The sequence below is a fragment of the Schistocerca serialis genome, chromosome 10, assembly GCF_023864345.2.
Source record: "Schistocerca serialis cubense isolate TAMUIC-IGC-003099 chromosome 10, iqSchSeri2.2, whole genome shotgun sequence".
NCBI classification, from domain to species: domain Eukaryota; kingdom Metazoa; phylum Arthropoda; class Insecta; order Orthoptera; family Acrididae; genus Schistocerca; species Schistocerca serialis.
The window spans coordinates 119,091,109-119,107,277 of NC_064647.1; positions in this window are offsets into that span (position 1 = coordinate 119,091,109).

Consider the following 16,169-nt stretch of genomic DNA (forward strand, 5'->3'; position numbering starts at 1 on the left):
ATAAATAGCCACACGTTGTAATTACGATACTCCAGTCTCTAGTCTGTTCTAGTTCGGAAGTTATTTAGGACGTACAGCTTTAGAGAACAACAATTGGGACTTTATTAAACGGGGATCAAGAATAGATCGTGACGAGATTGTTTTTGAGGATTGTCAATTCAAGACTTTAATTTGGACATTTATCAGATTAGATAAACGGGAAGGTGAATAGTAATTTCTTTGGCTTTAATGTCAATTCGTGTGAATATTTAAACGATTTATTGAATTGAGAATTTTAACCGGATTCGGACTTTGAATTGTGATAGTGGGAAACTTTAACTTCAGGCGACTAGTGATCATAGTTAATGACAGTTTGCGGATATTAAATAGAAATAACTTATTTACCGAAAGTGACAGAATCGTATGAGTGAACCTATTTATTAATAATTCTTGTCAATAAACTGACGTTGTTAATTTGAAACATAATACAAGTCTTGAACATCAGTTTAACTTAGATTAATAAACGTTAAGGTTACGTGATCTATGCCAAGAACAAACTAGCGATTCGTAACTGAAACAATTGAACGAAAGGTTAAAGTATCGTCGTCTGTAAACATTGGTAGTAAAGCTACTAAAGATTTTTTCTCTCAGAGTTGGGAAGACTGTACGTGTAGTGACCCACGTTTAACATTGGGTTTTAAAAGTAATCAAACTGGTACTTGGCCGGGACAATATGAAATAAAAGTAAAACCCTTGAATGACAGTCAATGTGTAAAAAATAAAATCAAACTTTCACCTATTCGACGAAAAAGCGAAAACAGAAAAAGGGCTGCTACAGATAGTTAGGTTTAAGTAGTTCTAAGTTCTAGGAGACTGATGACCTCAGATGTTAAGTCCCACAGTGCTCAGAGCCATTTGAACCATTTTTATTCTGGACTTGAATTTCCAACAAGATGGTGCGTCACTTCATTGATAGATGTTCGCGCCTGTTTGGATACAACATACGGGGAAAATGGACTGGACATATATGTCCCATCAACGGGCCTCCGCTAGAGCGCAGAATTTCTGACGTCATAACATCTACTCCTCACGAAATGTTGACCAATATTGGAACAGTAATATCGCATAAACATCCTTCGAGGAACGAAAGGAGTAAGGATCGAACTTTATTGTGCGTGTGAACACGAAAACTTGAATGTGATACCGGCACTTCAAGATAAAAGATATGCATGTGCGTAATCAGGGAAACACTTCCGGGATAGCTTGTGTTTGTCCTATGCACATGCTTAGTGTGAAATAACTATAATTTGTCAATGATTATTTTTATCTACGGCGTCCATTACAACAAACAAGCGCAAACCTGAGTACGCAGATGTTGAAACGTTCAACTAAGGCTTTAAAGCTTATCCTGCATTGCGTCTTTGAACTGTTTATAATGATCGTAAAACTGATGAGTTATGCAGAATAACAAAACAAATGGAAAATGGGTAGATATGGTACAACGGCGGTTCAATAAGAAATGCAACTTTTCTTTTGTGAAAGCGGGTTGGATTTATTCACGATTCCAGTATACTACATTATTCCCCACTACTTTTGCCACTAAACCTTGTTTTTGAACATGATCTCCGTTCAATGCGACTGCCTTACGCCGCTTTACTGGCAGGTAATGCCACGCCAGCATGGTACCCCACTACTGGTTGACGTAGGAGCCAACGTCTTGCTGCATCACTGACCTCCCCAACATTTACTTACTGCTTCCTGCACATTGAACCGAGCAAATACACTACTGGCCATTAAAATTGCTACACCACGAAGATGACGTGTTACAGACACGAAACTTAACCGACAGGAAGAAGAGCTGTGATGTGCAAATGATTAGCTTTCCAGAGCATTCACACAAGGTTGGCGCCGGTGGCGACACCTGCAACCTGCTGACATGAGGAAAGTTTCTAACCGATTTCTCATACACAAACAGCAGTTGATCGGCGTTGCCTGGTGAAACGTTGTTGTGATGCCTCGTGTAAAGAGGAGAAATGCGTACCATCACGTTTCCGACTTTGATAAAGGTCGGATTGTAGCTTATCGTGATCGCGGTTTATCGTATCGCGACATTGCTGCTCGCGATGGTCAAGATCCGATGAGTGTTAGCAGAATATGGAATCGGTGCGTTCAGGAGGGTAATACGGGACGCCGTGCTGGATTCCGACGGCCTCGTATCAGTAGCAGTTGAGATGACAGGCATCTTATGCGCATGGCTGTAACGGATGGTGCACCCACGTCTCGAACCCTGAGTCAACAGATGGGGACGTTTGCAAGACAAGAACCATGTTCGACGACGTTTGCAGCAGCATGGACTATCAGCTCGGAGACGATGGCTGCGGTTACCTTGACGCTGCATCACAGACAGGAGCGCCTGCGATGGTGTACTCAACGACGAATCTAGGTGCACGAATGGCAAAACGTCATTTTTTCGGATGAATCCAGGTTCTGTTTACAGCATCATGATGGTCGCATCCGTGTTTGGCCACATCGCAGTGAACGCACATTGGAAGCGTGTATTCGTCATCGCCATACTGGCGTATCAGCCGGCGTGATGGTATGGGGTGCCATTGGTTACACGTCTCGGTCACCTCTTGCTCCCATTGACGGCACTTTGAACAGTGGACGTTACATTTCAGATGTGTTACGACCCGTGGCTCTACCCTTCATTCGATCCGTGCGAAGCCCTCAATTTCAGCAGGATAATGCACCACCGCATGTTGCAAGTTCTGTAAGGGCCTTTCTGGATACAGAAAATGTTCGACTGCTGCCGTGGCCACCACATTCTCCAGATCTCTCACCAATTGAAAACGTCTGATCAATGGTGGTCGAGCAACTGGCTCGTCACAATACGCCAGTCACTACTCTTGATGAACTGTGGTATCGTGTTGAAGCTGCATGGGAAGCTGTACCTATACACGCCATCCAAGCTCTGTTTGACTCAATGCCCAGGTGTATCAATGCCGTTATTACGGCCAGAGGTGGTTGCTCAGGGTACTAAGTTCTCAGGATCTATGCACCCAAATTGCGTGAAAATGTAATCACATGTCAGTTCTAGTACAATATATTTGTCCAATGAATATCCGTTTATCATCTACATTTCTTCTTGGTGTAGCAATTTTACTGGCCACTAGTGTAGAATTCGGAATGTGCAAGATCTGGCTGAGGAAGAATAATCTCATGAAGTTTTGTGAGCTCCTCTCAGATGCCCAGTCTTGTGTAAGGTCTTGCGTTATCATGGAGAAGTTAGTTCGCATTTTTGTGCGACGAACACTCTGAAGTCGTTTCTTCAGTTTCCTGATGGTAGCACAATACGCTTCCGAGTTGCGCCATAAAGAGAGGATATCGAACAGAATTACCACTTCACCTTCAGAGTCCCAGAAGACCGTCGCCATGACTTTACCAGCTGAGGGAACTGCTCTGAACTTTTTATGTAGACGAGAGTTAATGTGAAGCGACTCCATGGATCCTGTTTTGAGCGTTTCATCGCCAGTGACAATGTTCGACAAAAAAGGAAGCAATTCCTCACAGGTGGTCCTTCGTTGCCCTTTACAGTCTTGTGTTAGGCGGCGACGAGTAACCCAGCGGCACGCACCCTTGAGCACCCCAACTGGTGGACGAGTGTGTCAGCACTACGAGATGCCCAGCTGAGCAGTGGGGTGTTTGACTGTCATCCGTCTATCACCTTGAATGAGAGTGTCTATGCGTTCCAACATTGCAGCGGTCACAGATGTGGCACGCAGGAGATAGGACAAGTGTAAGCGGACGTATTACGACGATGACAGACGCCTCGCCCAGCTACTCACCGTGCTTTTGTTCACTGGCAGGTCTCCATAGACATTCTGTGAGCGCCTATGAACATCTGCGATCCTCTGGTTTTCCGCCAAAAGAAAGTAAATGACAGCCCTCTGCTTGGAACACAGCTCCGTGACAGACGCCATTTTGAAGGATACATACAGCGACGCCACTCATCAGAACTTCATGAAAGGGTAGGGGATAAAACAAGAATATTCCACGGTATCCCAAAATTCTGCATTTTTCATCCAAAATTGGTCGAGAAAAAATATGTTGCATTACTTACTGATCACCCCTCGTACATAATACAGAACTTTATTTACGATCCAAAACAAAAGAATACTCACGTTCTGTGGCTCGTAAGATGATCAGAACATACGAACTTAAGGCTCTTAAAAGCTTCCCTAAGAGAATAACAACCCAGTTTCTGTCATGTCCTTCATAGCAAATGTTTGAAATGACCTCCATCACCTGCACAGCAGGCTTGCAAGCGATGAAGTCACTATCGTGTGACCCGTACCCACAATCCAGTGTCAGCTGTGATGGTTGTGACAGCTTCTTGGATTCGATGTCTTAGAACGGCTTCATTGGTGGTTGGTTGGCTGGTTTGGGGAAGGGATCCAAAGAATGAGGTCATCAGTCCCATCGGATTAGATAAGGATGGGGAAGGAAGTTGGCCGTGCCCTTTCAAAGGGCAACGATCTTATTGCCGCTTAAACGCGCGGAAAATCGATAATTGCACGGTTGCACTGTGTTGTTGACATTGGCAAGCTTGCACGACACAAATGGCCTCACTTGAGGCCAAACTTCTGCCATGATCACGCTGCGATGGAGTTCGACACGGAGAAACGTACTTTCGAAGTGGAAAAATCGTCCAGTCATGTGGAATATGAAGGTGAACGAATACAGTGACAGAATTATAAAGCTTAAAATGTGGGAACAGATAGTAGACATATTTGGAGGAAAAGAACTGTCACAAGATGAAAAGAAAAAGCTAGGTAATTTTTTGGCCTTAATTTTTTTCAATATCATTACTTTTTTACGTTAGTTTGAATCTGTTACATCAGATGGTAAGCGTATCGATCATATCACTGTAATGCATTTACATTTACAAAATAATCTGCTAGTGGATGCCTGTTGTTAATACCTGAACTGTTGTCTCTCTGAACTGCCCCTTTTCAGTATCCTCCAGCCCTTCTTGTGGCTTGTGTAAAGTGTACTCCGAATTTACAACATTTCTTACACATGTAAAGTTATGAAATACACACTAAGGTTGACAGAAGTCATGGGATAGCGATGTACACATATACAAATTGTTTAAAAAGGAGAACAGACAGCTTCAAAAAGGAGGACAAAGGAAGAAAAAGGAGGACACATCAAACGGGTCAACTGCAGATGAGGCTACCACCCGTCAGCTTTGGACAAGTCACGTGACTGCCGGGAATTACCGATAAAACTAGTAGTTAATTGTTACTGGCGGTCAGGTGGTGATTCCCAGAGCAATATTTTTTTTTATTTTAAATTAAAAACATTGATTGTGGCGACAGTGTGGCATCAGTTGCTTTTATATTTACGCGTAGTTTTAAGATTTAACAAAGACGACTACCTAAACGCCACTCCTGATGGATTAATTTCATGTGACTTGGCCAAAGCTGACGGCTGGTATCCTCACCTGCAGTATTCCCCATCAAACATACGTTCAATTTTAATAAATGAGTATATTATTTAGAGACATAACATACATACATTCCATAACAATTATTAACACTTCTCGGAGGAACCATTTTTTGCCGAAGTTTAGGCTTACTTAACAGATAATTGTAAGATGACACACACGAAAATTCTTTTAAATTATATTGGACCATCAACAGTCCTTTCACTGATTCAAGGTTTAATCTATTCCTCTCATCAGTCCACAATATGGTAATTAGAGAAAATATTCTTTCGGAATTATGCCCTGAAATACTGAAAGAAGTATTTAGCAACTCTGAGTGACAGTCAACTGACTTACTTTCACAAAAAAATCTTTGCCCATTTTTTACTACAAGATAAAGTCCTAAATTCTGGATGAAATAAAACCATGACAGTTAATCTGTCGAGTTGTGGAGATATTTCTTACCTTTATTGGCCACTGAAACGTACGTTCCAGCTCCACATATCTTACATTCCGCTTCAAATTCAGTTCTCCCTTTCTTGAAAGCCGGATATTTGCAGGAAAGGACATCAGAAAACTTTCGTTTAGGCATAGCCAAATATTTTACGTAACTCACTCGGTTAAAAATACACTCACAAATCACACGTGCACTACAGGAAGCCAAGCCAATACAAAGCGAAGACACGAAACGAAAATTTTAAATAATCGTTATTTGCATTCGCTTATAGGTCGATCGACGATAACAACGACGATCCTGGTGCCACCTACTAACACCGCATCCGTGCGTGTTTATCACGAAGGCTGTGCCAATAGTTAAAGTATTTAAGAAAAAGCAATAGAACGGGACGAATTGTAAATTCAACTGTATTACGCTCAACTTTGCGAAAAAGCTGGACTCTGTAAAAACCCGCCCGGACCCCGGACAAAGAGCTAAAAAGGCAGACGATTAATCCGGACGTCTAGTCACCCTACAAATGGCGGTAGTATCACGTACAAAAGGTATAAAATGTAACACTTCTGCTACTAAATGTAACTGGGTTTTCTCTTTTGATGCTACTCAGTTGTCAGGATGAGCATTACTGCAATGGGCATTTAATTCTAAAGCATTATGTCAGGATGAAAATACTAAATGAATTAATTTTTCTCTCTTAAGAACATGTGGGCAGGGTGGGTTATTCCTTGGCTCGGGTATGAGGTAGAATGAAACAGCATTTTTACATAAGATAACTTTTATTGAAAGTTTTGTACAACTGTTTCCTTACTGGATGTTCTGGCTCGGAGAGCGGCAGCTGTGTAGTCTGCGAAGCCTTCTGCTGCGGCAGCGGCAGCGTCTGATTACGCCTGGTGGTGTGTATCTCGTGTCGCCGTCTCGCCCAGTTGACTGGACACGCGCCTCGTGAGGTGGCCCGTTTAATTATTGAGAACGAAGTCGTGAATCGGGCGGTGATACCTTGGATGTGGTGTCCCAGTGTTTCTCTTCTCTAAGGGGCCGCGTGTGTTGTGCGTCGGCCAGCAGAGCGGCGCGGCGGGCGAAGGCCAGTGTCCCGGACTCAAACAACGGACTCCCGCTTGCCAGACTTCGGCTGTCAGATCTTCATCCCAGCTCACAGGTGACTGCTGATGTGAGGCCGTCTCCTTCCCGTCCTCACGAGTCACCTGGGTACGTAAAAATCAGTCTTCAAATACCTTCTAACTTCTGTCTTCTGGCGCCGAGGCTGCTGCTTGCTATTCCATTACAGTGGCGGACTTGGTGCTTCTGTGTACGATGTAGTCTCTTCCTGCATATCGGGCTTCACCACCGAAACTGAACTGAAAACTACTCCTATTGTCGGGCCCACTGCGTCTCGCGTATTTATTCACTTCAGTTCGCTGGAGGTGAAAGACTTCACGGTCATTGCCTCCTCTGTCACGTTGAAAAGCTTCTCGAAGAATCTTCTTAATGTCGGTCATTGGTTCTTGGAATGCAGGCGAGGGCCTTTGCTCACATGTGACAACTGAGGAACACGTGAGCCGGTCGAGCGATGCCCTGACGGCTGAATCGACAGCGTCCGCTTATGTGGGGACGGTGATGGCTTCTTCTGAACTTGCTGACTTCATGGTCATTGGCTCTTCTGTCACTGCTGCTCTGCCTGCTGTTTGCCAGTGTGTAATTCTTCTAAACTAAACTAAGTTTTTCATTTATTTTCTAATTTCTACTTCACTTCACACTGATTTCACTAATTTATTTACCTGTCTTAAGTACCACTCAACAGGACAGCTATGGATGCAGCATGGCTCTATATTTCTGCAGGGGCCTTCAACGACTTGTTGAGTCCATGCCACGTCGAGTCGCCGCACGGCGCTGTGCAAAAGGAGGTCCCATACGATAGTAGGAGGTGTCCCATGGCTTTTGTCACCTCAGTGAAGGTTAGGGTGACCATTTGCTCTGGTAACTGACTGGAGAATCTAGTACGCCTCATCTATGTTTTACATTTACTGATGTTATAAACTGGTGTCCGTGCTCTTCTGCATATCAATTGCAAACGCGTAAAGAAGCGATAAAAGCAGACCACTAAGCCAACCCAGAGTCTCATTTCTCTATCTTCACCATATCTACCTCCTTAGCGTAATATCTGAGTCATTCCGTGCTGTCTCCAGCCACCACAGAGGAACTGAAAAATCCCACCTTGAGCCCGCCTCTATTTCACTCCTCTATGCGGTTGCTCGTATACCAAGAAATGGATTATCTAAAATCCCACGTTACCTCTATATCAGAAAGATAGATTTGATCATATAATATAATAACACAAGTTTTCCTAAATATTATCAACATTTATATTACATTTTTGCTGCTTCAAATTTTCATCTATATCAACAAAATGATCAAATTCAATATTGCTTTTTAAATTTACATTGCACAGTGTATATAAACAGTTTGTGTTTTCTACAATTAAACCATTTATCTAAGTTCGATGAAATATGTATCAGAACTATATATTTGATCATTGGCTCTTGGAATGTAGGCGAGGGCCTTTGATCACATGAGGTAATTGAGAAACACGTGAGCCGGTCGGGCGATGCCCTGACGGCTGAATCGACAGTTTCCGCTTCTCTCCTGAACATGCTGACTACAAGCGCCGGCCGTTGCCATTGCTGCTTTGCCCGCTGTTTCAAAAATGGTTCAAATGGCTCTGAGCACTATGCGACTTAACAGCTATGGTCATCAGTCCCCTAGAAATTAGAACTACTTAAACCTAACTAACCTAAGGACATCATACAACACCCAGTCATCACGAGGCAGAGAAAATCCCTGTCCCTGCCGGGAATCGAACCCGGGAACCCGGGCGTGTGCCCGCTGTTTGCCAGTGTGTAATTCTTCTAAACTAAGTTTTTCATTTATTTTCTAATTTCTACATCACTTCACATTGATTTCACTAATTTATTTACCTATTTTAAGTACCACTCAACAAAAAGGGCAGTGCAATTGCAGAGCTGTCATTTGTACTCAGATGGTGAAAAGGTGTCAGGCCAGATTATGGCCGCACAATCGGAATTAACAGATGCTGAACGCGGATTGGTAGTTGGAACTAGACACATGGGACATTCTGTTTCGGGTAACTTTAGGGAATTCAGTATTCCAAGATCCACAGTGTCAAGATTGTTGCGAGAATGTCAAATTTCAGGCATTAACTCTCACCATAGACAACGCAGTGCCCGACGGCCTTACTTAACGACCAAGAGAAGGGGCGTTTGCTTAGAGTTTTCCGTGCTAATAGACACGTAGGACTGCTTGAAATAACCGCTGAAAACAATGTGGAACGAGTTGTAACCGCAATAGGAACGGTCGCGAGGTTGCCGCTAACGAAAACTCGGCGGCACTGAACGGGAGCGGCCCGCGAATAAACAAGACGGACGAACGGGAATGGAAGGACAAGCACGACGACAGACAACCGAGCAAGACACCAAGATCAACAACAAAGCAACGGGGTCAGAAGAGATAACCTCACGAAAACAACGTCCACTCGTAAATGGGAAGTAAGCACACACAACGTAAACATAATGTCTGTAAGCGAGATATCAACCGACTCAATGCGAATACCAGGCTGCCTCGCTGAGTTTGCAGGAGGAGAATGAAATTTTTTGTGAACGTACTTGGAACACTTAGCTATACATTGAGCCCACTGAATGTAGCCTCCATCAGCTGTGACGTATCTAACACAACGTTCTTTCCGTGATGAAATGCACTATGGTAAAATTCTGGGGACTGACTTTCACACCATCGCTTGACACAGGAAATAAGGTCTTTCTCACTGTCAAATGTTTTACCGCGCAGGTAAAAATCAGACGGATGTAAGTCCGGACTGTAGGGAGGATGAGGAACAATTTTCCAACCCATTTCCTGGCTTTCTCCTGTCATAAGGTCTGAACAATTTTACAACCCAGTTTTCTCCTGTGTCATAAGGCCCTTAGGGAGGATGAGGAACAATTTTCCAACCCATTTCCTGGCTTTCTCCTGTCATAAGGTCTGAACAATTTTCCAACCCAGTTTTCTCCTGTGTCATAAGGCCTGTATGGGGTTTGGCATTGTCATGCTGTAGTCAGACGGATCTAAGTCCGGACTGTAGGGAGGATGAGGAACAATTTTCCAACCCATTTCCTGGCTTTCTCCTGTCATAAGGTCTGAACAATTTTCCAACCCAGTTTTCTCCTGTGTCATAAGGTCTGTATGGGGTTTGGCATTGTCATGTTGTAGTCTGATGAGCTGACCCTGACGCTGTGGTCCATGGGTCTTGATGGCACGTCGCAGCTTGTCCAATGACAAACAGTAACGATCCCGGTTAATTGTGGAGCCAGTTTCCAAACGTCAATGAAAATGACACCACACTGATCCCAGAAGAAGGTGGCCATCACCTTTCGGCCTGCTGTTTGTGAAATTCTTGGTTTCTTCTTCTGAGGGAAACCCAGGTGACACCACTCCATGGATTGGGCTTTTATCTCAGGTTCAGACAAAAACAACCATGTTTCATTCTGGGTAATATCGCCGTCAAAATACTGTCTGCAGTCTTCAGTAAAGGTCTTCATGAGACCCTCGCATATACTTTTCCTCATCGTTTTCATTTCTCTTCTCAGTAATCTAAGAACCCAACATGCACAGATTTTTCTGTACCCTAGCAACTGTATCAGTGATACCACACTACCTAATGACAAACGAGTCATTTGAGCAAGCTGTCGTGTCGTCACACATCTGTCACTCTGGATGATTTGATCAATGGTCTCCTTATTCACATCACTCACTGCCGTCGGTGGTCTACCGCATCGTGGATAGTCCAGTAGAGAGAAATCACCTTCTTTAAACCTCTGCCGCCACCGCTGGATACTGCTGTCATCCGCTGTGTCCTCCCCATAAACAGGGAGCAACTTGCTGTGAATCGATGTGGGATAGTTATAGCCGATCTTGAAGACGAACTCTATTACCGACCGTTGGCGCAAACTGATTTTTACTTCACGTTCCATTATGGCTCACCTGTAAATAAAAGTAAATACTTTTATATACTGGCTTATAGCTAAATGTTCCAAGACTGTTCACAAAACATTTCATTCTCCTCCTGCAACAAATAAAAAAATTAGAGACGACTGTGCAAAACTTTTTGAACGCCTTTTGTATGTTTGTTGTAGACGTTGTTTCAAGAAATAGTACGGATGACAGTCTGAGTTCAACTTAAGTAGGACAGCAGAACACAGAAGCTGAGGCTACTGAAGAACCACATGAGACTTCGATGTTAAGACCCACAAGGCAGAAGAAGAATGTGAATGACAAGAAACTGCAAACGTAGGAGTACATCTTGTTGGAGCTTTGATAGAGAGTCTGGCAAGAAAAGATGATGACCGTGAGTGACACTCTCTGCGCCGACCCTAGGTGGCCGAGCGGTTCTAGGCGCTTCAGTCTGGAACCGGGCGACCGCTACGGTCGCAGGTTCGAATCCTGCCTCGGGCATGGATGTGTGTGCTGTCCTTAGGTTAGTTAGGTTTAAGTAGTTCTAAGTTCTAGGGGACTGATGACCTGAGATGTTAAGTCCCATAGTGCTCAGAGCCATTTGAACCATTTTGGCACTCTCTGCTGTCACTGCTGAAAAATTTCAAACGAGTATCTCAGCATCTGAAGGCCATAACCAACATAAATATTAACTGAATCCTCCACCATGTAATACCAATTTCGTTAGTACCATTCAGTCATCATCTATCTATACAAATACGAGAAATGTGAGAGAAAGGTAACGAGACTGACTGAACAACGAACGATCTGGCAACGCTGTGTTGTTCTAGTTGTGTAAATCAGTGTGTTCATCACTTCCAGATGATCAATCTGAGTTTCGGCTGCTACGACCATCGTCTGGTTTTAGAGAGCGCCATCAGTGGAGTTGTGTGATACGAAAATGGAACAGCGAAATTACGAGCAATGTTATGCCATCAAGTTTTGTGTTAAACTTCGGGAATCAGTGAGTGTGACCTTTGAAAAGTTGAAACAGGGTTATGGGGAACATTCCTTATTAGGGTGCGCAACGTTATCGAAGGCACAAATCATTTTTGGAAGGCCGAGAACAAGTTCAAGATGAACCTCGCTCAGGTAGACCATCAACTTAAGAAACCAACGAAAGCTTCGAACGTGTGCATGCTCTTGTGAGATCAGACCGACGTTTAACAATAAGGATGATTGGTGACCTATCAAACATTTTCACTGTACATCAAATTTTGATCGAAGTTTTGCACTTGCGAAAGGTTTGGTCAGAAGGACTGTCGAAAAAAAATGGAAATGCCGTGTGGCTAGGGCCTCCCATCTGGTAGACGGTTCGCCTGGTGCAAGTCTTTCGATTTGACGCCACTTCGGCGACTAGCGTGTCGATGGGGATGAAATGATAATGATAAGGACAACACAACACCCAGTCCCTGAGTGGAGAAAATCTCCGACCTAGCCAGGCATCGAACCCGGACCGTTAGGCATGACATTCCGTCGCACTGGCCTCTCAGCTACCAGGGGCGGACACTGTCGAAGAAACGTGTTGAGAGGATTGCCAATGACCACGAATGGTTTAGTAGCATGATCAAGGGAGATTAATTCTGGATTTTTGAGTACCTCCCATAGACAAAGCGGCAAAGTGAAGAGCGGCATACTGTGACATCTCATCGACTAAGATTTGACAATGGGAGTATCATGCACAAAGAATATGTCCGTCCAGGTCAAACTGTCAACCAAGTGTTTTCCAAAGATGTCCATGAAAGGCTCAGGAAAAGGGTGGATCGAGTGAGACCGGACATTGGAGGCAAATGGGTGCTACATCATGACAACACCCCATGTCATGGCTACATCCATCATGATCCATCATGGAATGTTTGACCTCAAAACGTATTCCTGTTGTTCCACAGCCCACCTATTCACCTGATCAGAATCCTTCTGATTTTTTTTCCAAAATTGAAAGATATATCAAAAGACATCATTTTGGGACTCTAAAGAACATTCAAAAGATAGTGACCGACATGTCAAAGGTCCTACCTATGAAGACTGGGAACGACGACTCTGCCGGTTTATAGTTGCCAAAGGGAACTACTTTTAAGGGGAAAATATTGTTGTTTGAAAAAAATAAAATCTTTGGTATGTGAAAGGTCAATCTCATTACTGACATACCTCATACATATGAAAATGTAGCAAACTTGACGTCTCTACACACTTCATCACAGATAACAGATCATTCCCAAGCAAGCGACATGACGAACTTTTTAACAAATAATTAGTATTAAGTTTCAATGAAAATGAGTGTATTACTGGTCCATGTAGTTGATTATATGAAACCTGATGATATTATACATTTATTGAGATTTTCCTCTATATGAAGGCCTTTCTCCAACATAACAAATACCAGGAAATTATTAGATCCATTACTTATCTCCTCGGGATGTCCCTCCAGGTGCTTCAATCTTGTGTATCTTCTTCCTCTGCACCAATTCTTCTCACTGTGAACTGCACATTCCATATGGGCATAGGGAGTCCTCTTCTCTTCTTTCCCTCTGGTTCCCATTCCATGATCATTTTCGGTATTCTGGCTCTCAATTCTTCTTACATGCCCACATCATTGTAACTTCCTTCTTTCCATCACATCATGTATTGTTTCTCTCACTTGCATTTGAGAGAGGACAAGATACTCTCTCACACTCACTCACGTAATTTTACGCATATGGAAAATTATGAAAGATTTTGTTACAACCTGATACACCTTGAGTGGGACTCTAGAAAGTTAACAGCCTGAGCAGACGTTGATGGAGCCTGTAGGGCGCTAAAAGCACGAGGTATTTTTCTGATACTTAGCTCGTAGAAACGGCATGTTGGGAGTTGAAAGCAATTGGCGGGGAGCTCATCTCTTAGTAAATCTTGACAGACAGGTCCGCAGCCATACAGGGCAGACAGGACAGCCCCTCATCGAGACAGGACTCCAGTAGAACAATGCTGTGCTACCTGCTATGGAGCCAGCGGAAGCCTGGGCTGGGGTGACTGCCTGAAGGGACGAATCTACACAGTGGAGTCTTACACCGGGCATTGTGTGCAGAGCCAAGCGTAATAAAAATTCACAAGTTTTTATGTTCACTGATAGTGCAAATAGGCCAGTGAACCACTTCCCCTGGCCGCCTCGGTTGTATAAGGAAAATCTGGCGTCTGAGATATTTTCCACCTCACAGCTAGGACTAACAAGCCCCAAGGCACAGGTGATTTAGATAAAGATCTTTGAGATTGTATCTGTTCTCTTATTGCTGTGGGAAGAGACACAACTTTGGGCAAAAATCATCCCTTCCCCCTCTGCAAAAACTTAAAAAAGCCAGTAATTGGCGGTTTCCTTATTTCAGAGACACAGGTTTCTTAACTCTTGCCCTGTTTCAACATGAGTTTGTGCTGTCGTGTGGGAGGGGAGATTTAGCGCATCTAGAGGCCTGTGATTGGCTCAAGACGGCGTGAAGGCGGTGTCGTTGGTGCACTTCGCGGGAAAATGGATTTTTTTTTTTTTCTGGAGAGGTGCCAAGCACTCAGGTGCAGGACTTTAGTCTGGTAAGCACTTCTGGTCGAAGCTCTTGCATGTGTGGTTGGCATTTGGGACCTGTCTTGAGACTGACTTCACTTGCGAGTAGTTCGGGCTGGGAAGCCTGTGGTGAAATTCTTACTGTACTGACAGTGTGACTACAAACATCTCAGGCTACTCGTTTGCCGAGGGCACACTTATTCATTTTTGGTTTACCAGCCTTGACGTTTGGTATCCTTGTGCGCTCTGTCGTGTAAGTGAGCCAAATTTGTCCTTGGTATGACTAGCAAATGGATGGGTCACACACTGAAATCTACTGTGATTTCAGGGCTCTGGTAGAGAGTAAATTGCGATCCATCTGCCTGATCGCTAGACCATGAGATTTTTGCATTTCTTTCATGGCCGCAGTCGATTCATAGATGCTGCTTCCACAACTCACTCTGCAGCACACATCTCGCCAGCAAGTTACATCGCTGCACGAAGCAAACAGGGTAACGTACTGCCGCTCCGGCATTGTCAGGGCATACAGATCTCCATCGCCACTTGCTCTCAGCTGCACCTATGTATAGAATCTTCAGTACATTTAATCAGTCAAAGTCTGCTCAGCATCAGATCAATTCAGATTGCGTTACCTACATTTTTAGGGCCACTGCTAAACTGTCTCTGCCACCCAGGATCCTTGCCAAGTGTAGTTTTAAATTACCTGTTAGTTGTTTATGGTATTCAATCAATAACTTGTTTAGCAAAATTTATGTCTGTTTTGGGAAAATAAATGTTGTTAGTACACTAAATGTTTCCTACATTCGCAACCATTTATACGAGGTGAGACAATAAAGTAATGAGACCGATTTTCTTTGCATGATGTGGCAACCCTGCAGGCTTGTGTAGGCACAATATCTTTGACCTTGGTCTATAAGGTGCTTCTAGTCCAAGCGGCACATCGGTGCAACTGCTCAGTCGTGTGTTGTGTAGCAATAAGTTAACACGTGTTTCTGTCTCTCATCACAGAAATGGAACCACATAATATTGCGCAACATTATGCCATTTCTTTTTTGTGTTAAATTGGGTGAAAACGCGACGACAACTTATGGTAAGCTTCTGAAGGCTTTTGGAGAGGAGGTTATGTGAAGAGCTCAAGTTTTTCGTTGGCATAAAATGTTAAGTGAAGGCAGAACGAATATTGAAGATGAAGACCACAGTGGACGACCATCAACCTCACGGACGAATGTCAACTTGGCCAGGGTGCGTGAACTCGTACGATCTGATCGAGGATTATCCGTGAAAATGATTGCAGAAGAACCCAACATCAATCGAGAAACGGTTCGTCTAATAATAACTGAAGATCTTGGTATGAGAAAGATTTGTGCAAAAATGGTCCCCAAAAATCTCACACCACAACAGCGATAAACACGGAAGAATGTGGCCCTGATCTGTTAGAGCAAACGGAAATCAATCCAGAATTGTTGAGCTGTGTTATCACTGGTGATGAATGTTGGTTTCTTTCCGTGCGATCCAGAGACAAAACGCCAAAGTTCGCAATGTTGCTCAGAGGGATCACCCACACCAAAAAAAATGCTCGCATGTCAAAGTCAAAAGTGAAATGTATGCTTGTGTGCTTCTTTGATTCCAAGGGAATTGTTCATAAAGAGTGGGTGCCTCCT